We start from the raw sequence: 23,403 nt of genomic DNA, 5'->3' as shown, positions 1-23,403 counted from the left end.
CCACTGCTCCAGCCAGATAGCTCACTATGTTAAATTGGGCTTACTCACAGGTAAGTATGCATAACATTGCCGTTTTAAGTCATTCTACTCCCAGGTTGTAATACACAGTTTGCAAATAATGCCAACGGATGCATGCAGAATTTATTTCACGCAGGCCAGGTAGCAGGCAGGCTTTAGTGGCGTTGTGACATCAGTCACTGTCACAATAAACTGGGGCTAGTGGTTCCAGATGCTCCTTATGTTAAGGGAAGTTGTCCCTTAATACATATCTTTGCAGCAACACAGTACAATTTGTCTCGCTCCCCCTCGAGAAAAAACGTTCCTATAGTTTTGATGTGCACACACCTCAAAAGTTGCCCGGTTGGGTGGGTGGGTTTTATTCTGTTTTTCAGCTGTGATTAACTTACAAAATGGAAAGACTAAACGGGAAGAAGGATTCTGTCTCCGCACCCACACAGACGGGAACTCTCCACTCACCTCCATCTCATGTACAGTACTTCATTTCTAAAACGATCTCCTGTTAAAGCACAGCTCTTCGTCCGCCGATAAAATGAATGAACACGCACTTTATCTCCTGCGATCAGCCATATTAACCACGCTTGGCTGAGGCTGTCTGCGGATAAAGGAGCATAACAGCAGGAGACCCACTTCGTGCGCTGCAGGCGGCGAGAGGAGAATCCAAAAAAAGTTTTATTTCACTCTTTCCGGGGGGGGGGGAGTCTTTGCCTCTCGACGCACCTCCTTCACACCTCCACTTACCCTGGATAGGAGGTTTCAGGTTTCAGGCAAGAAATGAGACCGTATGCGGCAGTAGAGGGAGGGAAAGGCGACAGCGGATGGGGAGAGAAGAGCCTGCCGGTTACTCCGCACCCCGATCTCGACCAACAAGAGAGGACACATCATCCATCTTTCTGTCTCTCTCGCTGATGGATCCTCACTCCTTTACAGGCTTGCCACGCTTCGCAGCTGAACGGACAAAGGAGACTTTATTTTACACCCCCGTCTCGAGCAGACTAGGAACTGCACAAGGGAGGTGGCAGCGAAGATAGGTCTTTTTGCCCGCGCGCAAACACGATCGCGCTTTTTCGGAAGTGCTGCGCTCGAGAACATTTCCCCAGGCCCCTCCAGAAGGCGCTCGCACTCTGCGTAAACTGGAAACACCTTAGCTCATCATTCCGGCCGCGCGTGGGAGGGCCGGTAATGGTTCTGCGCGATCAAGTGCACTCTGCACATGCTCCGGGTCTCACCGCTCCGATCTAGTGCAATGCGGCGCGTTGGCTTTCCAAACAGACTGAGCTCCGCACGTTAAACCCTTCCTACGACAGAAGAGGCGCTGGCCAGCCAGGACTTGGCTGGGCATCACAGTTAGACAGCCACATGGCTCCCAGACAGCCGAGGCACAAACGCTCTCCCGGCCTCCCAGTGCCCATGGGCAGCTGCGCGGCCAGGCTCTCCCACAAAGCGGTCCACTTCAGCTGTGGCTGACTCCGCCAGCTTCTGCTCTCCAGCAACTATTCCATGCTCATCGATTTAAAAACAACCCCCACGGCTTCCTACATCTGGCCCCAGGATCCAACACAACACACACACACAAAGAGAGAGAGGGGGGGGGAAGCTTCCAGTCACACCTGCCCACAAACAACTATCCAATCCCCTAGGAGGGGTTGCTATTTTACGCGCGCTCTTGCCTGGAGAGCAAGTGCCACTGAACTTTGTGGAATTAACTTCTGAATGAAGCTTTGTCTCCAAATGTGCCATCCGACAGAGTACTGGTCCCCCAAACTAACCAAGTCTGCCGGCGCTCCGGCATTTAATTCTCTCAAACCTCTGGAATCTAGAGAGGGAAAACAACGGATACAGAGCAACCATGTGCGTGCTTCCTCGGAAATACGTGACATGTCTCACTCTTTTCAATAGGGCTTACTCCCAGGTAAGTACGTGTGTGCGCGCACGCGCACAGGATTACAGTATCAATATAGGTCAAGTTTACAGCGCTCTACCTGATGGGCAGACGGTCATGCTTAGGCAAAACGTAATAGTTGCTCGCATCCCCTTGCTTGGAAGACTAGTTTGAGCGCTCCCACGACTCAAAAAACCGACAAAAGTTCCCTCTTTTTACGCCCAAGCGCAAATAGCGATGCCGTCGGGGCAGAAGTCCAGAGCCCCACTTAGTGGAAGGCCTGCAAGTGTAGCAGGGCATTTTGAAGTAAGCGACGTAATACACATAACCATCTAAACCAGGGGAGAAAAAAATACCCCTTTCAGTCCAGAGTCTGATCACCTAAGGGCGCCACTCCACCCACCCCACCCCCCGCGCGCATACACGTTTGCTGCTGGTGCTTTCCAGCTCGCATCACGCGCGCTTCACTTCCTCACCGCCTCGCTCCCCACGGCACGAGCGTGGATTCGAATCGCCACTTTCCCGGCACCTAAGGATCGGGAAGAAGCAGGTTGCGTAGCGGACCTGGTTGTGGGAAGCGGGTAACTTAGCGGAAGGCGATCTCTCTGTCATCGGCTCTGTCCGATCTTTTCTCCAGCGCTGGGACAGCATCGCCGGAACTGCTCCCTGCACAGGTTATGCCGAGCAAGACAACCAACGGCCGGCTGCACTGCACAGCCCCACCATCACCAAAGATAGATAGATAGATAGATGATAGATAGATTAGATAGATAGATGATAGATAGACATAGATAGATAGATAGACAGACAGACAGACACCCCGGTAGATACCCCGGAGGTTGGCGCTCGCTTTCCTCCCTCTGGCGGGAAGAAAAAAAGCTCCTTCCTCGTGCGCCCTAGAGAGCGTAGCGGCGGCAGACCTTACCTGGCGCGCAGCAGCAAAGATGAGCCGGGATCTAGCCTAGCCGCTCCGCCGGAGGAAAGGCAAGCGCGCCGATCGCCCCATCCAAAGCCGCGCTCTTTCTCCTGTATTAGGAAACCGCTATGTGCCACCGGCGATGTCTCCTCACCGGGCCAGGAGACAGGCAGGCAGGCAGAGCCACCTGAGCCCGCCGGGTGGAGGGGAGCTGGAGGCAAAGCTCAGCCAGCAGCCGAGGCTCCGAGGAACCCGCAAGAAAGATCCGTGGAAGAGAAAGAGAAAAAAGCCTCAAGCCTGGAGGGTGGGGAACGCAGGAGGGCTAATGAAACCCGACGGAAAGTTCGACGGCGTCACGCGTCTTCACGAGAATCCCAGCGCGGCTCTGCTGGCAAGGGAGCGGCGGCCGGAGAGCGCCACCAGCGCGCTTTGGAAACTACCGCGAGGCTCCTTGGCTCTCCCAGCCGCCTCTCCTTCGCTTGTTTCAAGGGGCTGCGAGGCGGGCGGCCCTGATAGGGCGGCGGAGGGCGAGGGCTGCCCGCCCCCTTTCCGGGCGCGGTCACTCATCTTCCTCTACCCCACGCGGACGGCCACTTAGGCTCCTCCCCCCAAGGCGCGCCCACGTGGCTATGTCACCATGATCGCCCAGTCCGAGGGAGGGAACTGTGGGGTGAGGATCAGGCCTCGGAATGACAGTGGCTGGGACTCCTCTCTTGCTTGTGGGGTTCTGGTTGGCCACTGTGAGGACTGGACATGATGGGCCTATAGCGCTCTTCTGTTGTCAGATAAAGAAATATATAATGTTGTGAGTTTGGTTAGTCTGATGGGTTGATGCCGGAGTTACTAATCCCTGGAGTCGTGGATCCAGCAAGGGTTAAAATCTAATGGAGGATTCTGTTGTTGTCAGGCGATTCCTTTGGCATTAATGGACATATGGACTATTGTTACTATAACGAAAGAAGTTGCCCTGTGCCAGAGAGCACATGGGTGATACTGAGAAAAACCTATGTGAGAGAGCTTGAGAGCAGCCAGGAGAGAGAGAACAAAACAAATTCCTTCCAGTAGCACCTTAAAGACCAACTAAGTCAGTTCTTGGTATGAGCTTTCGTGTGCATGCACACTTCTTCAGATACCTGAAGAAGAAGAAGAAGAAGTGTATCTGAAGAAGTGTGCATGCACACGAAAGCTCATACCAAGAACTGACTTAGTTGGTCTTTAAGGTGCTACTGGAAGGAATTTGTTTTGTTTTGACTATGGCAGACCAACACGGCTACCTATCTGTAACAGGAGAGAGAGAGAAAGAGATGCTTGATTTCTGCTAGAATCTAAGGCTGTCACTGGTAAAAGCAAGAACTTTTGGGGTGTTGGTTCTGTGAGCCCCTCTATCCTAAACCTGGGTTGTATATATGTGTAAATAAACCATATGTCCTAAAGACAACGCAGTCTCCGCTGTCCCTCATTCTGAGGAAACCAAACATTGGGTAAGCGCCTGGAAGCCCTGGCATCTCACACTACTTGGAGACTGGGGTGGCATCCAACAGTATGTTGCTAGGAGTACCCAGGCTGAAAGGTGCTGCTACCTCCCCTGTATAATTTCCCTCCCTCATCTCACCAATAGATTTGGAATTGAGCTTCACTGAAATCAATACCTGGTTGGTTTCAATAGAAGTTTACTTACAAGTTTGTGTGCTTAAGGATTGTAACTTAAAACTGTTCAAAGCTCCATTAGGAAGGCCAGGAAGGCACATGGATTTAGGTGGGTCTTTACCAATTATGTGTGTGTTTAGAATTGCAGCCCCAATCCTCAACACAGGTAGATCCTCCTTAATCTTTTAGCAGCAGTTTTCAGGGTTTCCTTTCTTATTGTTTGGCGTTTGTTATTTTCATGTAAGCTGCCTTGAAACGATATAGTGTAGGGCAGGTGTGGGGGACCTGGTGCCCTCCCATTGTTGTTGGACTACAACGCCCATCAGGCCCAGCCACTGGCCAGTGGGGATGATGGGAACTGTAGTCCAGCAACAGCTGTTTCCCCTTCTCTGTCATAGGGGATAGATACATTGTAGGGTGTCCTTTGAAAATAAGACTAGATGCTAGCATCTTTACTCAGATGCTAAGTCCCACTTTGAGTTGCATAAGAATGCACAGGACTGCAGTCCCTGCATGAAATTTTCTCCAGCGTCATCTAATCTGATTTTAATTGAGGATATTATGTGCTGGTGACTCACTGTAGTAATTGTGTTATTTTTATTCTAAATACCCTTTAGTTTTATTAACTTTACCTCTGCTGGTGATATGTTCTTTTACTGATCCCAACCCATGATTGCTGTATAAGTTATTTTCTGTATTTGCAACTCTCTCTGTTAACCATTGGATAGCTTGGATTTGATAGCAAAAGTCAAGCTTGCATGGCAGAAGTCTGAGTGTGTTGCCCAATCTTAAACCTTTAATGGTAAATTCAAGAATTAAGATTTTGCAGCATTTATAGGGTTGCTACCTGTTGTTTTTTTAAAAAAATCACAGTAGTATCTGAACTGAAGCGATATGTTTGCAGTTCAGATCCGTGTACTTGAAATTTGCAAATTGCTTGAGAAGAGGGAGCAGATTGGCTAGAATAGTGTTCCCCCTCTTTCCAAATAGTTTTATATCATTTGATGTCCTCCCGGCTGCTCAGTTCCATGCTGGAGCCTGGGAGTTAACAAGAGCATGAGAGAGAGAGATAACTTAGGAAGAAGGGACTCAATTGATCAGGGTACCGTTTCTCCCTCCATAGCCGTTCCCACCCCATGCTGTCACTTCCCTTACCCTACCTGTGCTGCTCCACTTCTAGGCACTGGGTTGTGTTCAGGCAGAAAGAACGTCTCAAATGGCAGTAGAGGCAACAAGGCAGAGCAGAGCAAAGCACTCCTGAAACCAGTCTGCTCCCTTCTGCAGACACATGAATGAATGAATTTACTTTATTCAGTCCCAGACCAGCATAAGCAAAACATCTAAATAAACAGCATAACAGTATGAATAATTATTAAATAAATGGGAGCAAGAACCAACCGTAGATTAAAACATATACATAGAATACTTGATTAAGCATAAATAATGGGTGAATAAAAACTAATAAGAAGAATTTAAAAAGACCAGTTAAAATAGCTATTGTGGAATCTCGGGTTGCGGACGTAATCCGTGACGGAGGCACGTCTGCAACCCGCAGCTTTCGTAACCTGCATCTGCGCATGCGCGTGATGCAATTTGGGGCTTCTGCTCATGTGCGAGCGGTGAAACCCGGAAGTAACCCTTTCCGGTACTTCCGGGTTTCCCACGGTCCACAACCTGAAAACACATAACCCGAAGCATTTGTAGCCCGAGGTACCACCGTATATGGAGTGAGGCTTCAATGATACAGATGGGCCTTCATTTTAGGACTGATATGGGCCTTCATTTTAGGACTGATTTGTAGCATAGACCAACCTTCGAGGAGTATCTATCCTGGCAGTGCAGAATCTGGCAACTGAATATGTGTCTTCTGGGCTTTTGTCCTGTAGTAATAGGGAGATGTTGTGTTGTTCTGAACACCCAGGGAACTTATATAGGATGGGCTGGATAAACCTGGCTCGAATATCCCAGACACATGTATATCATTATTATTAATTGCCACTTAAACCACCATGCCAAGGCAATCTACACATTAAATAATTAAAAACAGTGTATATATTTGCCACGGATGACAGAGAACATTAAAAAAAAATCTTGATGGATCAGACCAAGGGGCCAACTAGTCCCTCATCCTTTAATACTGGACAGTCAGATACCTATGAGAAGATTATGACAAGCCTGACATGCAGGTAACAGACCTCCCTAGTTGTTTTTCCTCAATGCCTGGAATTTAGGGATATAGCACCTCTGGACTTGGAGGTTCCATTTCGGTATTGTTGCTAATACTACTGATAGACCTGTTCTCTGTTAATGGGACTAATCCTTTACAAGGCATCTGTTTTGCCAAATGCAGGAGTTCTTTTGGATTCAGTGGCAGTAACGCTGGTGGGGAGAGGTTCGGTGCTTTTCTTAAGTAGCAGCCTTGAATACAGAATAAAAACCAGTGAAACAATCTTTAAGCAGAATAACATAGCGCAAGCCAGATAAAATACTTCCCCGTTCGGTTATTGGTTGCTCAAGGGAATGACAAAGGAGTGACTGCAGCGTGACTGTATCCCGATAAAATCTGTTCATGCCACCCGTCAAGTTTTTATCTGATTTTTGTTTTAGTGATGTTCATTTGCTTTACAAGTCAAGCTTTGTTGACATCAAGGGCATGCAGATATTTTATGTACTAATTCTTATGTACTAAATTTAATTGTGATTTCTTTACCATTCTGAAAGTTGTGATTGTCCTAACACAATAAATGTTATTCTGAATTCTGGCATCCAGTGAAGTTGAACATTTGGAGGATTGGGGACAGAGAAAATTGGCCCGAATATAAGCCGCACCCGCAAATAAGCCGCACCTTTAAACTTCAAGGGGGGAAAGGGAAAAAAGACAATACCCGAATATAAACTGCTCCCTCAAAATTGGGTTACAGACTGAAAATCTGCGGTCAGTAGAATTGTAACTCCGAGCCAATTTAAACCTTTGATCGTGGAAGCCCGCAAAAGTTACCGTACAATCGCTAAAATTGCAAATCACTATTAAATTGCTACAATTCCGCAGGCACTCACTGGAACATGAACAGTCTCAAGCTCGCAAATTGGCAAGAAAACATTTTTGGTTCTATTTTACTGTATATCTGTTTCAGCAGTGATATCGTAAAAGCCGATTTTTGTAAGGTCACGAATTTATGCTGCGCTTTTAACTTTTCACTGTCAGAATTTGGGGGGGGGGGGAGTGTGGCTTATATTCAGGCCAATACGGTATGTGCTTTTTCACACGGTGCATGCTTAAACTGTGGAACTGAGCCCCAAAAGAGGCATTGATGGCTACCAACTTGGGTGGCTTTAAAGGGGAATTAGACAAATTCATGGAGGATGAGGCCATTAGAATCATAGAATCATAGAATCATAGAGTTGGAAGAGACCACAAGGGCCATCGAGTCCAACCCCCTGCCAAGCAGGAAACGCCATCAGAGTACTCCTGACATATGGTTGTCAAGCCTCTGCTTAAAGACCTCCAAAGAAGGAGACTCAACCACACTCCTTGGCAGCAAATTCCACTGTAGAACAGCTCCTACTGTCAGGAAGTTCTTCCTAATGTTTAGGTGGAATCTTCTTTCTTGTAGTTTGGATCCATTGCTCCGTGTCCGCTTCTCTGGAACAGCAGAAAACAACCTTTCTCCCTCCTCTATGTGACATCCTTTTATATATTTGAACATGGCTATCATATCACTCCTTAACCTCCTCTTCTCCAGGCTAAACATGCCCAGCTCCCTTAGCCGTTCCTCATAAGGCATCGTTTCCAGGCCTTTGACCATTTTGGTTGCCCTCCTCTGGACACGTTCCAGTTTGTCAGTGTCCTTCTTGAACTGTGGTGCCCAGAACTGGACACAGTACTCCAGGTGAGGTCTGACCAGAGCAGAATACAGTGGCACTATTACTTCCCTTGATCTAGATGCTATACTCCTATTGATGCAGCCCAGAATTGCATTGGCTTTTTTAGCTGCCGCATCACACTGTTGGCTCATGTCAAGTTTGTGGTCAACCAAGACTCCTAGATCCTTTTCACATGTACTGCTCTCAAGCCAGGTGTCACCCATCTTGTATTTGTGCCTCTCATTTTTTTTTTGCCCAAGTGCAATACTTTACATTTCTCCCTGTTAAAATTCATCTTGTTTGTTTTGGCCCAGTTCTCTAATCTGTCAAGGTCGTTTTGAAGTGTGATCCTGTCCTCTGGGGTGTTAGCCACCCCTCCCAGTTTGGTGTCATCTGCAAATTTGATCAGGATGCCCTTGAGTCCATCATCCAAGTCATTGATAAAGATGTTGAATAAGACCGGGCCCAAGACAGAACCCTGTGGCACCCCACTAGTCACTCTTCTCCAGGATGAAGAGGAACCATTGATGAGCACCCTTTGGGTTCGGTCAGTCAGCCAGTTACAAATCCACTGAGTGGTAGCATAGTCAAGACCGCATTTTACCAGCTTCTTTACAAGAATATCATGGGGCACCTTGTCAAATGCCTTGCTGAAATCAAGGTAGGCTACATCCACTGCGTTCCCTTCATCTACCAGGCTTGTAATTCTCTCAAAAAACGAGATCAGGTTAGTCTGACATGACTTATTTTTCAGAAATCCATGCTGACTATTGGTGATCACAGCATTCCTTTCTAGGTGCTCACAGACTGTTTGCTTAATGATCTGCTCCACAATCTTCCCTAGTATTGATGTCAGACTGACTGGGCAGTAATTATTTGGGTCCTCTCTTTCCCCCTTTTTGAAAATAGGGACAACATTTGCCCTCCTCCAGTCTGCCGGGACTTCGCCTGTTCTCCAGGAATTCTCAAAGATGACTGCCAGTGGTTCTGAGATCACATCTGCCAGTTTTTTTAATACACTTGGATGCAGTTCATCTGGCCCTGGAGACTTGAATACATCTAAACTAGCCAAGTATTCTTGTACTATCTCCTTAGTTATTCTGGGCTGTGTTTCCTCTGCTGAATCATTTGCTCCAAATTCTTCAGGTCGGGCATTGTTTTCTTTATCGGAGAAGACTGAGGCAAAGAAGGCATTGAGGAGTTCAGACCTTTCTGTGTCCCCTGTTTGCATTTCACCATCTTCTCCTCTGAGTGACCCCACTGTTTCTTTGTTCTTCCTTTTGCTACAAACATACCCATAAAAGCCTTTTTTGTTGCTTTTAACCTCTCTAGCAAGCCTGAGTTCATTCTGTGCTTTAGCTTTTCTGACTTTGTGTCTACACGTGCTGGCTATTTGTTTGAATTCCTCCCCTTTTCCATTTTTTGTACACATCCTTTTTTAATCTTAACTCAGTTAAAAGTTCTTTAGATAGCCACCCTGGCTTCTTTAGGCACCTTCCATGTTTCCGTCTCATTGGTATTGCCTGAAGTTGTGCTTTTACTATCTCCCTCTTAACAAACTCCCAGCCATCATGAACTCCCTTTCCTTTTAGTATTACTGTCCATGGGATCTCACCCAGCACTTCCCTAAGTTTTATGAAGTCGGCTTTCTTAAAGTCAAGAAATTGAGTCCTAGTATGCTTGGCTGCTCCTTTCCGCTGCATAGTAAACTTCAGAAGAGCATGATCACTCGCGCCTAATGATCCTTCCACTTCTACCCCACTAACCAGGTCATCAACATTGGTTAGGACCAGATCTAAAATGGCTGTTCCTCTTGTTGCTTCTCCCACTTTCTGGACAATGAAGTTGTCTGCAAGGCCAGTGAGGAATCTGTTTGACCTTATGCTCTTGGCTGAGTTTGACATCCAACAAATATCCGGGTAATTGAAGTCCCCCATTACTACTATCTCCCTTCCTTTTGCATGCTTGGCCATCTGTTCCAGGAAGGCATCATCTATGTCCTCCGTTTGGCTTGGGGATCTATAGTAAACTCCCACAATGAGGTCACTGTTATTCTTCTCTCCCTTAATTTTGACCCAAATGCTCTCACTTTGGCTTTGAGGTTCTAAATCTTGGATCTCTTCACAGGTATACACATCCCTGACATATAACGCCACTCCTCCTCCTTTCTTATCTGGTCTGTTTCTCTGAAATAGATTGTATCCCTCCATTATTACATTCCAATCGTGGGACTTATCCCACCAGGTTTCAGTGATGCCTATTATGTCATATTTAGTTTGCTGTACCAAGAGCTCAAGCTCATCTTGTTTATTTTCCATGCTTTGCGCATTAGTGTACAGACATTGAAGTCCATTAATCATTCCCTCGTGTCTCTTATTTAAGGATTTTTTCCTCCCACCACTAGGTCTGCATGCTGTTTGCTCCATTTGGTCTATGACATTTGGATGATCATCTTCATCAATTGATAGACTCCTACCTTCAGGAGCACTGTCTCCCTCCCCCACATTAGTCAGTTTAAAGCCCTCCTGATGAGGTTTCTGAGATTTTTGGCAAAAACATTCCTCCCAACCGTTGTGAGGTGCAGCCCATCGCTTGCCAGAAGTCCATCTTCAAGAAACTGCAGTCCGTGATCTAAGAATCCAAACCGTTCCTGTTTACAGCCAGCTGTTCACTTCCACTATTTTTCCCTCTCTCCCTGGGCCATGTCGTTCAACTGGGAGGACAGATGAGATGACAATTTGTGCATTTAATTGCTTCAATTTCCTGCCCAGAGCCTCGTAGTCTCTTTTGATCTTCTGGAGGCTATTGCTTGCAGTGTCATTGGTTCCCACATGAACCAAGAGGAAGGGGTATTTGTCAGTGGGTTTTATGATTCCTTGCAGTCGTTCAGTTACATCTTGGATCTTAGCCCCGGGGAGACAGCACACTTCCTGAGACATCTTGTCAGGCCCACAGATCACTGCTTCTGTTCCCCTCAGTAGGGAATCCCCTATCACCACTACACGCCTCCTCTTAGGTCTGGTCGGGGTTCTTCCATGAGCTGTCCGTTCCAAGGTTGCTTGCACATTCCCTGAGGACTGGCTTTGCTGCTCGTCTTCATATACCTGATCGACTGTAATGAGGGAGAGATCCTCAAATGGAGTCTGCTCTTCGTCTTCCATGCTAGGGGAGAGGACCTCAAAGCGATTGTGTATTTCTAAACAATCAGAGCGAACCCTGGGCCTCCTACTTCTTTGAGTCATGTTTCTCCATATATCTGGCTCCTGTGTTGGTGAACTAGCCTCCTTCTCAGGAGAGTCCCCTGTCTCCTCCTTGGTGGAGAAGGTGTGCTCTGTTGCTTCCAAGAAGAGCTCCAGCTCTCTAATTCTTTGGAGCGTAGCTACACGTTCCTCCAGTTGCTGGACTTTGTCTTCTAAGAGGGCAATCAACATGCAATTGCTGCAGGTAAAGCTGCCTGCAACCTTTGGCAAGATGGCAAACATTGCGCAGGAACCGCAGGCGACTGCAGCTGTTCCCTCACCCTCCATCTTGAGAATGTGTCGTTGGGGGTGGCTACAGCGGTCCTCCATCATAAAAAGCATGAAGACAGGACAAATAACTCCCCCCCAAAAAAACCTAGGTCTCCCCAACAAACGTTTGAGACTAGCTCCCCTAAATCTAAAAGATGGATCTAACTGCGCGCGCCGCTGCCCTGCAAGCTCTGATAAGCTCCTCCCACAGCTAATCACCTGCCTCAACAGAAACCCTGCCCCCTCTGACCTTTGCACAGGGAGAGCAGCTAATCAGCCACAAGAAACACACACACAAGAAAACCCTTTTTGCTCCTTCTTCAGCTGCTGCCCTGCAAGCTCTGATAAGCTCCTCCCACAGCTAATCACCTGCCTCTAACCCTGGTAGCTGTGTTCTACCTCCATAGTTGGAGTCACCATGTTTCTTAATACCAGTTGCTGCTATTTCTGCAGGAAGGGAGAGGGCTTTTCTCTCAGATCCTGCTTGTGGCTTTCTCACACACATCTGGTTGGTACCACTGTGACAATATGATGCTGTACTAGATGGGTCAGGGGTCTGATCCAGGAGGCTCTTCTTGTGTCCCTATGATAATGCAAGGTTCATGATCACAGGGAGGCAACTGCTGAACACTCTTAGAACCTCCCTTCAGTATTTGCACTAAAGACATGAGGATTTACGACTGAAGAGGGTTCTCCATTCCTGATTTTCACCATGTGAGCCTATTTCCTGATACAGTGGTACCTCGGATTACATACGCTTCAGGTTACATATGCTTCAGGTTACAGACTCCACTAACCCAGAAATAATACCTCGGGTTAAGAACTTTGCTTCAGGATGAGAACAGAAATCGTGCAGCGGCGGCGCAGTGGCAGCAGGAGGCCCCATTAGCTAAAGTTGTGTTTCAGGTTAAGAACAGTTTCAGGTTAAGAACAGACCTCCAGAACGAATTAAGTTCTTAACCCGAGGTACCACTGTACTGTTTCATGGGATAATAGCTCAAACGCAACACAGCAATCGCGTCCATATTGGCACACCTTTCTCTGCACCATTACGACTGGTGCATACATCATGGTTTGGGAAGTCCAAAACTGAAAAAGAGGCAGACTGTTGCTGCTGTTCGTTGTTGATCTTCTGTCACTTGCAATCATATATGCTTCGGATTTTAAAAGGGGTTTGTAGACTATTCTAACCACAGGGTACACGAGACATGAAGTAATGGCGCAATATTAGATAGTTCAGCGTTCTTAACATCAGAGCCCAGACGCTATGTCAATACTATCTATGCAGCTGTCAAATTATTCTTAAGTGCATCTTTTGCGTTGTCATGCGCACCATCTTTTAGCAAGCGGTGTATTGATATTGAGAGCATGAGTCTTCAGAGTCGTATTCTCCACTGGAATATATGTTTCAAGGCACACAGGTTTTACAAGGGTCATGGTTCAAGGAGAAGTGGGTCACTGGATGCCTGGCACACTCAAGACATGATAGCAAGGCACTGAGTCTTTTTGCATATTTGCACCAACTACTGGCAGTTGGAGCCTCTGCCAACGAATCCTCTTGAAACATTCTTCTTCCCTTTGGCAATCACTCATAGCCGAGTAAGATGGTCTTCCATGAATATGGTCTTAACAGTATGTCCGTAAGTGATTGTGGAGGCCAATTCTGGATCCACACGTCCTTCCACAGTGGGGACATAGGTTTCTGGGCAAGAGTTGATCACGTTGAGAGTTTGCCAAATGTGCCTTCCTCTTAGCTTGTTTCTCCCTTCTTCTTACTTCACAGGGCCCCCAATTTAGCAGAATTTTACTCTAAATTTAAGGGAAGGCGCTTTTCACTTGCTGAGCTTCTTCAATTCCCTTTCCCTAAAATCCTTGCCATGTTTTAAAGGGATTGTGGACCCAAACAGGAATCAGGCCCAGGGAGCCAGGTGTCAGAAACAGTTTCAGGGTCAACACCAAGCACCAACCTACATTCATTTTTGTATAGGTAAAGGAAAAGGACTCCACCTTTGACAAAATGGCTACCATTCTACTCAGAATCCCCCACTTTTTCTAAACACAGATTGTAACTGTCCATATATAAAGGCAGGCATATAGTGTTGGAGTTTGGTAACTATATTGTAGTGATGTGTAGCGAGAAATAGTCTGGTAAGGCTGCTAGTGGAAAGGATAAAGGAAGATTAAGTTTTAGAACTGAGGTAAGCAAAGCCATTCTAGGTACATGTGACCAAGATGGATGCACGAACACAGACTAGCTCACACTAATCAGCTTGAACTAAATAAACTTTACCAGCAAGTAGGAACCAGTGAAGAGAAAGAACAGGTTGCTTTTCTGTCTACACACACACACACACACACACACACACACACACAGGTAACTTATTGCAAGTTCTGTTGCTTTGCTCCCAATGTAGAGTGTACATGCATATTGCAGGGATGGGGATTATTATTGGTATTATTTTCAAGAAGGTTAGAGTGATCATAATACTCATTACTGCCTCTATTTTGCTTTTCTCTTTGCTAAATGAAATGACGCAGATCGTAAGTAAACAATAATTATTAAAGAATTGCCAATTAAGAAACAACTAGACAAAGGAGATTCTAAAAAGCATCCTTTCTCTTTTGTATGGCGTTTTATTCAGAAGCCCGACTCCTGTAGCCTCACTGAATGCTAATGAACAGCATAATAATCTGCCAGGACTAGCAGGGGCTGATTAATTAAGAACAGAGGGGCAGAATTCAAAAGGTTTGAACTATACTTTCCCCCCAAAATAATTCAATTACATGCTGTAAGCCTAACTGAAATCAACAGACGTTCCTCCGTTACATCGAGCATCCCACCCCATTTGTTCCTATCAGAACAGTTTTCTTCCTCGCTCGTAAGAGGCATAATTGGGACACCCAGGTGTGATGATTCAGATAACGGAACAAAGCATCCTTGCCCTTATGGCCCATCTGCATCATATCCTGGCTTCAGCATGGTTACTCTTGGTTGGACATATTCCAACATTAATGGATCAACGCAACAGTTCTTACATTTGGACTGCAATGTTATATCACAACATAAGGAAAAATACCTAGAACTTGACAAAAGCCTCAATAAGTGTAACTGCATAGGTGCATATTTGCCCCCTATTGTCATGACCTCTATTTCCTTTGCCACTCAAAACAGACACACATCTTTATTGTTTACGTTTCTCTATAAAATGCACCCATTAAGTGCTTTTCTCATCCGAGTACCTAAAGCAGTGCACAGCGTGAATAACAAGGGTGATTCAAACCACAAAATGAAAGGATACACTGCAGTCACAAAGAGAGAATCCATTCCACGTCCCCCTGCCAGAAGACTCAAATGCCAGGGAAAACATTGCCCTCATTCCCGCGGGGATGAGGGAATAGGCCTTCCTGGCAGCAGCCTCCAGGTTATGGGATGCACTGCCCAGGGAGACCCAGCAATCTGCTTCCATGAGTAGCTCTCTCAAATGTAGGAACAATATGAATATAATGTGGGGCTGCCCATTTAACCCCACTGCCATGGTCATGTGCCTCCTGATGGAATGATTTCCCTGAGGGGACCTGCCTGGCACCAACCTTGTCATCAGTGGCTCAGTGCATCTGGCTGTTAACCAGAAGGTTGGTGGTTCAAGCCCACCCAAGTTCTATTAGATCTCAGGCCAACCTTGCCTAACCTCTTCCATCCATAGTGGGGAAGCTGTAGCCTCTCCACCATGTAGTCATTGGACTACAACTCCCATCATTCCTGACCACTGGCCAATCTGGCATGGGCACATGGGAGTTGGAGCCAAACAATATCTGAAGGACCACAGGTTCCCAGCACCACCTTTTATTAACACCTTGTCCATTACCTATAAAACAAAATACTGCCGAGAGCAGAGTTGTCTATTTTGGACGGGGGAGCCACCTCTCTTCTCGATAGCCTTTAAGTAGCTAGCAATAAATAATGAACCACAGTGAGAAGCAAAGATGGCAGGACTCAATTTTTCATTCAGTTTATTAAAGTCCAGCTTTGATGAACAACTGGGGAAAGACACCGGAAAGGGGTTTAGCTATGTCTGCAACTGGATGTTTAATTAATGACTAAATGCAAAGGATAAGTAAGTACAGTCTCGCGCTTGAGAGTTAAATATCTGATGTACCAATAAAATATGCCGTATTATTGCAGCAATAGCATCCATGCTCCGGATGCTTGTGGGTCATTCATTTGCCACACTTGTTGCTGCTGGATGTCGAGAGCCATGTATGGCAGGGCAGGGGGCTGGGGAGCTGGTGAGAAATTAATCAGGATCCATCTGCTTCCCTTCTTATCCCGGACAATTTCATTACAACTAAACCTAAGATTAGAGGATTCTCATATCTGCTTTTTGTCCCCTCTGCACAGTTTTGGTGCTCTCTGTCCTGGGTGATTAAAGCCGCTTGGTTTAAAGTAAGATTATTTCCAATCTTCCTTTCTTAAGGGAGATGCATAATGAGAACAGCCAGGGATCAAAAGCCACTCTCAATTACCTCGTGTACAAAAAATACAGCAACTCCACTGAAAGGGAGGGAATAAGCTCTATTGGAAGGCAGACCGTTTTAAATATGCCCCTTTGCAGAACAAGCTCTTCTGTGATTGAGATATTAGACAAAGAGCCCCCACCTCACCCCCATCCACCATATTGCCATTATTTAATCTCATTTCCCTATGAACTTTACAGATTCTAAGTACAACATCAAATGGTATTATATAATCGTCCGGCCATGTGACAAAACCAGTTGTCACCCATTTCATTCCCCCCTCCCTCTTCCAGATCACTATCTTGCTATTAATCCTGCATTTAATCTTAATCTTCTACATCTGTTCAGGGTTTAGTCAGTTCCTCCAGGGAGGGTCCCAAAACTATACAGAACGTAATGAAACTGCATGAGTTATTCTCAGTCAACATGACACCCACATGAAAGAGCAAACCGGAAAGACTGTTCAACGTCTCCCTGGATGCAGCTAATGGAGAGAGCAGCAGTTTATCATTCATTAATGGTGGTTGGGAGGGAGGGAGGGACATTTAACCATTTAGGTCCTCTGATGGTAGAAGGCATAAACCCCAGACCTTTATGAGAGCAAGGCAAGGGCTTAGGAGACCTTCATTCAAATCCCTGCTCAGCCATCAAGCCCACTTTGTCACCTTGGGCCAGGTTCTTTCTCTGTCTCTATATCTTACCTACCTCACAATTTCCTGAAGCTACAGCAGTCTCTGCCGCGTCTTGATTCTCAGAGGAACATAGATGCTGGGGGAGCACCTGGAACCCCCTGAAATCTTGCTACTGCTCCGCAGTGGGGGCGCTGCCCAACTTTTGGTACAAAACAGAACACTCAGATTTCTATGCCATGTGGGAAAGACACCACAAGTAGGCTTCTCACTGAAGATGGCTGCCCTCAAACTCATCGATGGTGAGTGGGAGAGTTAGCATGCTCATCTCCACTCTTCCCCCTTGCATGCTCTAACTGCTCTTTAGTCCAATACCTGGATAAATTTGAACACTTCTAAGCACAGAATTTAGCATGTGCTTAACAAAATATATGGAATTTAAAAAAATAATGATGGTAATTCTGACAGAATTGTGCCCGTCATTGCATTTTATTTTATTTTTATTTTCTTGTTCAAAGTTATTTTCTGACAGGGCCTGGATGTATAATTGCTAAAACCAATACTGTTGGACTCCATTTCCCATCAGTTGTAACCAGCACAACTAATGGAGAACAACATTTGAAGGGCACCACTTTGGCTAAAGCAAAGAGTGAAAAGTTCCTACACGACTTTCCTGCAGGAACTTTTTAAAAGTTACAGCATTCCTGGCAACATATATGGAGGGTACTAGAGTACAGATCTAAGCACTTGCCGAAAGTTTTTAAAACCACCACTGTCCATTTTTGCACATTAAAAGCCACAAAGAGATTTATTTACCACATTAACCCTCATCTCTTCTCTCTTACTAGATGTTTAACTATTGAAATATTCATCACACAATCCAAACCTTAATGCCAAGTGGATTTTTTCCTCCTTAATACAACCTTTTAAAGGAAGAGCATCTGCAAAAAAAATACCTTTAGGTACAGACATTAGTTTGCAAAATTGTAAAATCCCAAGGGACTAAACAAGGCATGAGTCACACACAGAGAATGACCACACATGAACTCATTAAATACAGCCATTCATCAGATCCAGCACATGAGTAAATTCTAGAGATCTTAGTTAAGAACTTAAAATGAGGCAGTCTGTTGCTGTTTCTGGTAGCTAGCATTTCATTAGTCTTCGCATTTCGTTAAATGTAGCTGGACACACAAAATTACGGTTATCTCTTATACAGTGGTACCTCGGGTTAAGTACTTAATTCATTCTAGAGGTCCGTTCTTAACCCGAAACTGTTCTTAACTTGAAGCACCACTTTAGCTAATGGGGCCTCCTGCTGCCGCTGCGCCGCCGGAGCACAATTACTGTTCTCATCCTGAAGCAAAGTTCTTAACCCGAGGTAATATTTCTGGGTTAGCAGAGTCTGTAACCTGAAGCGTATGTAACCTGAAGCATCTGTAACCTGAGGTATCACTATATACAAAAAACACCTCAAGACCCCCAGTGGTCAATACACACAATTAAAAATCTTACATGTTCACGATTCTTGAGTTAGAATATAAGTGAGGATCTTGAGCTTGAATTAATCTCAGGTTTCAATTTTTTGTTTTTAAAAGTTTCTAGCTCATATGATTACATTAGAAGGATCACCCCACACGCACACACCAATTCAGACTATCACAAGTTTAAAGTTCTTGTGTTGGAGCGCAATCTACATACTTTCATAAGAACCAACGTGAAAAGTATAATTATAAGAAAATGAGTACTGGTGCATTCCTAAACACAAAGCCTCTCTTACTTTTGTTTCATATCAGATTGGAACCAAAGCAAACTAGATGAAACGAGGTTTTCTATGCCACCACCTCTGAACTTGGCAGTTCTGCTCCTCTGTTTGCCAAGCAAGTGAACTTTCCCTGTGCATTGTCTATGAGAATGTCCAGGCCTGGGGAGAGGGGAGGCAAACACAGTCTTCCATGCCTCTCTGTCTCCCCAGGGCAGACCCTTTACTAGCTTTGCTTTGCATCCCCAGTGTTTTTGCCTCTCTGGAACATGTGCTACATAGAAGGGCCAGTCCTGGAGGAAAGAAGAAGAGTTTGGATTTGATATCCTGCTTTATCACTCCCCTTAAGGAGTCTCAAAGCGGCTAACATTCTCCTTTCCCTTCCTCCCCCACAACAAACACTCTGTGAGGTGAGTGGGGCTGAGAGACTTCAGAGAAGTGTGACTGGCCCAAGGTCACCCAGCAGCTGCATGTGGAGGAGCAGGAGATCGAACCCGGTTCACCAGATTACGAGTCTACCGCTCTTAACCACTACACCACACTGGCTCTCAGTTCGATGGAGTTATATCCAAGTGGTTAGCAACCGAAACCATCTGATATTAATGGAACATTTCATTGGCAAGTTAAAACTAGGAAAATCTTAGGCAAAACATGCTGTTGTTGCTATTGTTTATTAGATTTATATACCGCCTTTCATCATAAGAGCTCAGGGCGGTTCACAGAATAAAATAAAATGTTAGAGAAACAGCATTTCCACCCGCTTTAAACTAAAGCTGCAATCCTATGTCAAGTCCAACTGAATTACCTTCTAGGTAATTAGTGTTTGGATTGCAGCCTATGTTTCTTCTCCCATCCCTCTTTTTTGTTCCTGTTTCTTTTGCTATCACACAGCCTTCGTTGTGGCTTGCACCAAGCTCAGTGTTTCAGAGAACAAGCTGTTTTCCTCTGCATTAATTTTCTGCAAATCCTTTGCTTATTCCTGTTGCATTAATCTCAGGGCTGGAGCCTGTTACTAAGTTGCAATCTTCAATTTCAATGACATTATCTTTTAATTAACCCCAGGAAATTAATGCTTATAGCATTACAAACTAGCCACAGATTTCCTTTCCCCCCCAACCCCCCCCAAGTAAATATTCATTGAAAATGTACATGACCATTCAAACAGGCCTTTTAAAAGCTGCAGAGTGCTTTTGCACAAAAGCTGGGATCCAAAGGATGACTTTAAGCACACACTCAAGGGCTTGTGCATGCTCAGAAAGATTTTCTTTTCTTTTTAGATTCTCCCCCCCCCCCTTTCCTTTTGAACAACAGGCCCCAGTTCTGTATTCCAATTTGCTTTGGGGGAAAACCCTCTGTCTCAAAAACTGTTTTCAGCATTAGAAAAGGGGTGCAAGCAGAAGGCTCTATTATGCTATGCCATACATCACTACTAGACAAACTGGAAACTGGTGAATTGGTGGGTCTGGATGGCATCCACCCTTGTGTTCTCAGAGAAGTCATATGTGAAATAGCTTATCTACTTTTTATAAGATACAACTTATCTTCACGGTCTAGGACCCTCGTACCTACGGGACCGCCTCTCCCGGTATGCCCCACGGAGAGCCTCAAGGTCCATAAATAACAACACCTTAGAGGTCCTGGGCCCTAAGGAGGTCAGATTAGCTTCAACCAGAGCCAGGACCTTTTCAACTCTGGCTCCGGCTTGGTGGAACGCTCTGCCTCATGAGACCAGAGCCCTGCAGGATCTGATTTCTTTCCGCAGGGCCTGTAAGACAGAGTTGTTCCACCTGGCCTTTGGCTTGGAGCCAATTTGATTCCCTCCCCCTCTTTCTGTTTCCTTTTTCCTTTCTCCTCCTGTGATGAGGCTGCATTTTAATATTTAATGTTTCAATATTTTAATGTTGTATTTTAATCTTGTTTTTAAGTTGTATTCATTCAACTTGTTTTTATTATTGCTTGATAGCCATCCTGAGCCCGGCCTTGGCTGGGGAGGGCAGGGTATAAATAAAAATTATTATTATTATTATTACTACTAACAAAAAAATATTAAAGTTGCTGCTAAGATAAACCTCCATACCTGAGAATGAGAAAGTAGCCAGTGTAACAGCAATTTTTAAAAAGGCATCCACAAAGGATGCTGGATGTTACAGGTTAGTTGGCTAAACATCTGCCCCAGAGGGTGAAAAGTATTGTTAAAGATAAAAGAACAAAAAATATGAAAGAAAAAGCTTTGCTGAAAAAGAACCAGCATGGCTTCTACAAGTGTAAGTCCTGCCTCACTAACCTATTAGAGATATTTGCAAGTGTCAACAAGCATATAGAGAGAGGTGATCCAGTTGACATAGTGTCCCTGGACTTTGCAAAAGCTTTTGACGAAGTACCTCCCCGAGGCTCCTGAATGAGCTTAGCAGTCATGAAATAAGAGGCGAGGTCTACTGGCAAAACCTATTTGGTGTTTCGCAACTTTCCGACTAGTTGTAGGACCTTAGCCAGACCTAGCAGAGTAAACACAGAATCCATGGAAGCAATCGGCAACTTGGCTGCAGACAGGATGGACGAAGCAGGAACCAGGAACTTGTAGTTAGGTGTTTATTATATACAGTGGACTATTTACAGGAACAGAACAGAACACGGATCTTTAGCTTGCTCTCTCATACACGACTCACAACTCCTACACTGACACACTGAACTAACAGTTAGTAGGCCATTATCACTCCCTTGAGAGAGCTTGACCAATCATGGAGCTGTCTCCATGCCTCTGTATCACCAGGCAGACTTACTCCTTCACATAACCTTTTGGCTGTCTGCCAAACCTTAATTGACTCTGTGTGAGTAGCTGCACGTATTCAGATTCCCAACAAGGTCCTCTTGGGGAGCAGGGATTAGTTTAAGGAACAGGAAGCAAAGAGTAGAAATAAACGGACACTCCTCCAAATGGAGAGAAGCGGAAAGCGGAGTCTCCCAAGGATCGGTATTGGGATCAATCATAGAATTACAGAGTTGGAAGGGACCTTGAGGGGTATCCAGTCTAATCCCTTGCAATGCAAGAATCTCAGCTAAAGCATCCAAGACAGATGGCCATCCAACCTCTGCTTGGAAACCTCCAAGGAGGGAGAGTCCACAACCGCCATGAATTTGTCTGCAAGTCATGTTCAGAGGCACTAACACTTATGAATACCAGTTACCAAAAACTGCAGGAGAGGAAAATGCTGTTGCACTCAGATCCTACTTGTGGGCTTTCCATAGACATCTGGTTGGCCTCTGTCAGAATAGGATGCTGGACTAGATGGGCCACTGGTCTGATCCTGCAGGCCCTTCTTTAATAATAATAATAATAGTAAGAATGTTCTTCAGGCATAATACAGTGGTACCTTGGGTTACACACGCTTCAGTTTACATACGCTTCAGGTTACAGACTCCGCTAACCCAGAAATAGTGCTTCAGCTTAAGAACTTTGCTTCAGGATGAGAACAGAAATTGTGCTCCGGCGGCACGGCAGCAGCAGGAGGCCCCATTAGCTAAAGTGGTGCTTCAGGTTAAGAACAGTTTCAGGTTAAGAACGGACCTCCAGAACAAATTAATTACTTAACCCGAGGTGCCACTGTAGTTATTCCCAAAGCTGGCCAGGATTTAATGTACATGGACTCTTACCACCCTATTACATTATCAAATCAAGATGAAAACATTTTTCACTTCAATACTGCCAAAAAAGTTAGATCAAATCGTCTCCTCAAGTATTCACTTTCATCAAATTGGGGTTATACTAGACCAGTGAATTTCTAATCCCATTCAGTGAGTCCTTAATATAGTCTACGTATCACAGTAAGCAAACTAGCAGTCTCATAGTATTGGTAATGACAAATGCTTATAAAGCCTTTGATTGCTTAGAATGGGGATTTTTAATCCAGAAATTGAAAACGTATCAATTGGGGAACAAGTCTATAAGCACGCTATCTAAACTTTATCAAAGCAAAGTGGTAGAAAATAATGCCTTGGGATCAAGGAACAAAGCAGGGCTCCCCCTAACCCTGCTGCTCTGCATCCTTTTCTACAGCCTCCGGTGGTAACAAAACAAAATCCAGTAATTAAAGGGTACTACTGGGTGAACAGCAAAGAACACTTTTTGATTTTATTTGCAAATGGAGCAGCTCTCACTTTGAGTGACCCTGTAGTGGTGATTCCAGTGATACAAGTCAAGAAATATGAAAAGCAGATGGTCTCCACATCAGTTTCAATTTCCCTTTAGTCATTCCTTTTCAATGCATTTCCCTGTCACTTTCCTAACTGCAAAATGTCTGTTTCTTTTTTCAAAAAGTGTTGCCCTTAAGGCAACAGAGCACCTTAAACCATTTTAATTGCATTGATTTAAATCTACAGTATACAACTTGAAAACCTGTCTTCTAAACTGCAGCAGTCTGGAGGCCCCCTAGATGGGATAATGCTGAACTCTTTGTTGATCTAGGTTCTAGAGCATAAGTAGATTTTCACATTTTCTCCAGCGTTCAGGAATTGCTGCCGTTACCTACAGCTAGTTTCAAATACTTCTTCTGATCTGATCGATGAAACAGCTTTACATCAAATGACCAGAATGATATAACACCCCCTTCTCTTTTTGTGTGTTTCAAAACTCTCTCCTGGATTCCTCACTTCAAAGAAAAGCA

The 23,403-nt window shown here is 45.1% G+C and overlaps 1 protein-coding gene and 1 long non-coding RNA gene across 2 annotated transcripts in view; one reads left to right on the top strand and one right to left on the bottom strand.

The window, feature by feature from the left end:
- TAFA4 (TAFA chemokine like family member 4) overlaps positions 1-3,272 on the bottom strand; it is a 124,015-nt gene extending 120,743 nt beyond the window's left edge. Inside the window, exon 1 of the mRNA XM_081853908.1 lies at positions 2,826-3,272. The gene's annotated coding sequence lies outside the window, so the exon portion shown is untranslated. The remainder of the gene's footprint in view (positions 1-2,825) is intronic.
- Positions 1-23,403, top strand: part of LOC309337465 — a 251,399-nt gene that overhangs the window by 84,114 nt on the left and 143,882 nt on the right. The gene's annotated exons all lie outside the window — the stretch shown is intronic.

Source organism: Podarcis erhardii (assembly GCF_964252035.2).
Source record: "Podarcis erhardii genome assembly, chromosome: 2".
Lineage (NCBI taxonomy): Eukaryota > Metazoa > Chordata > Lepidosauria > Squamata > Lacertidae > Podarcis > Podarcis erhardii.
The sequence above is the reverse complement of the archived record's forward strand: the minus strand, read 5'-3'. Positions and strand labels throughout refer to the sequence as shown.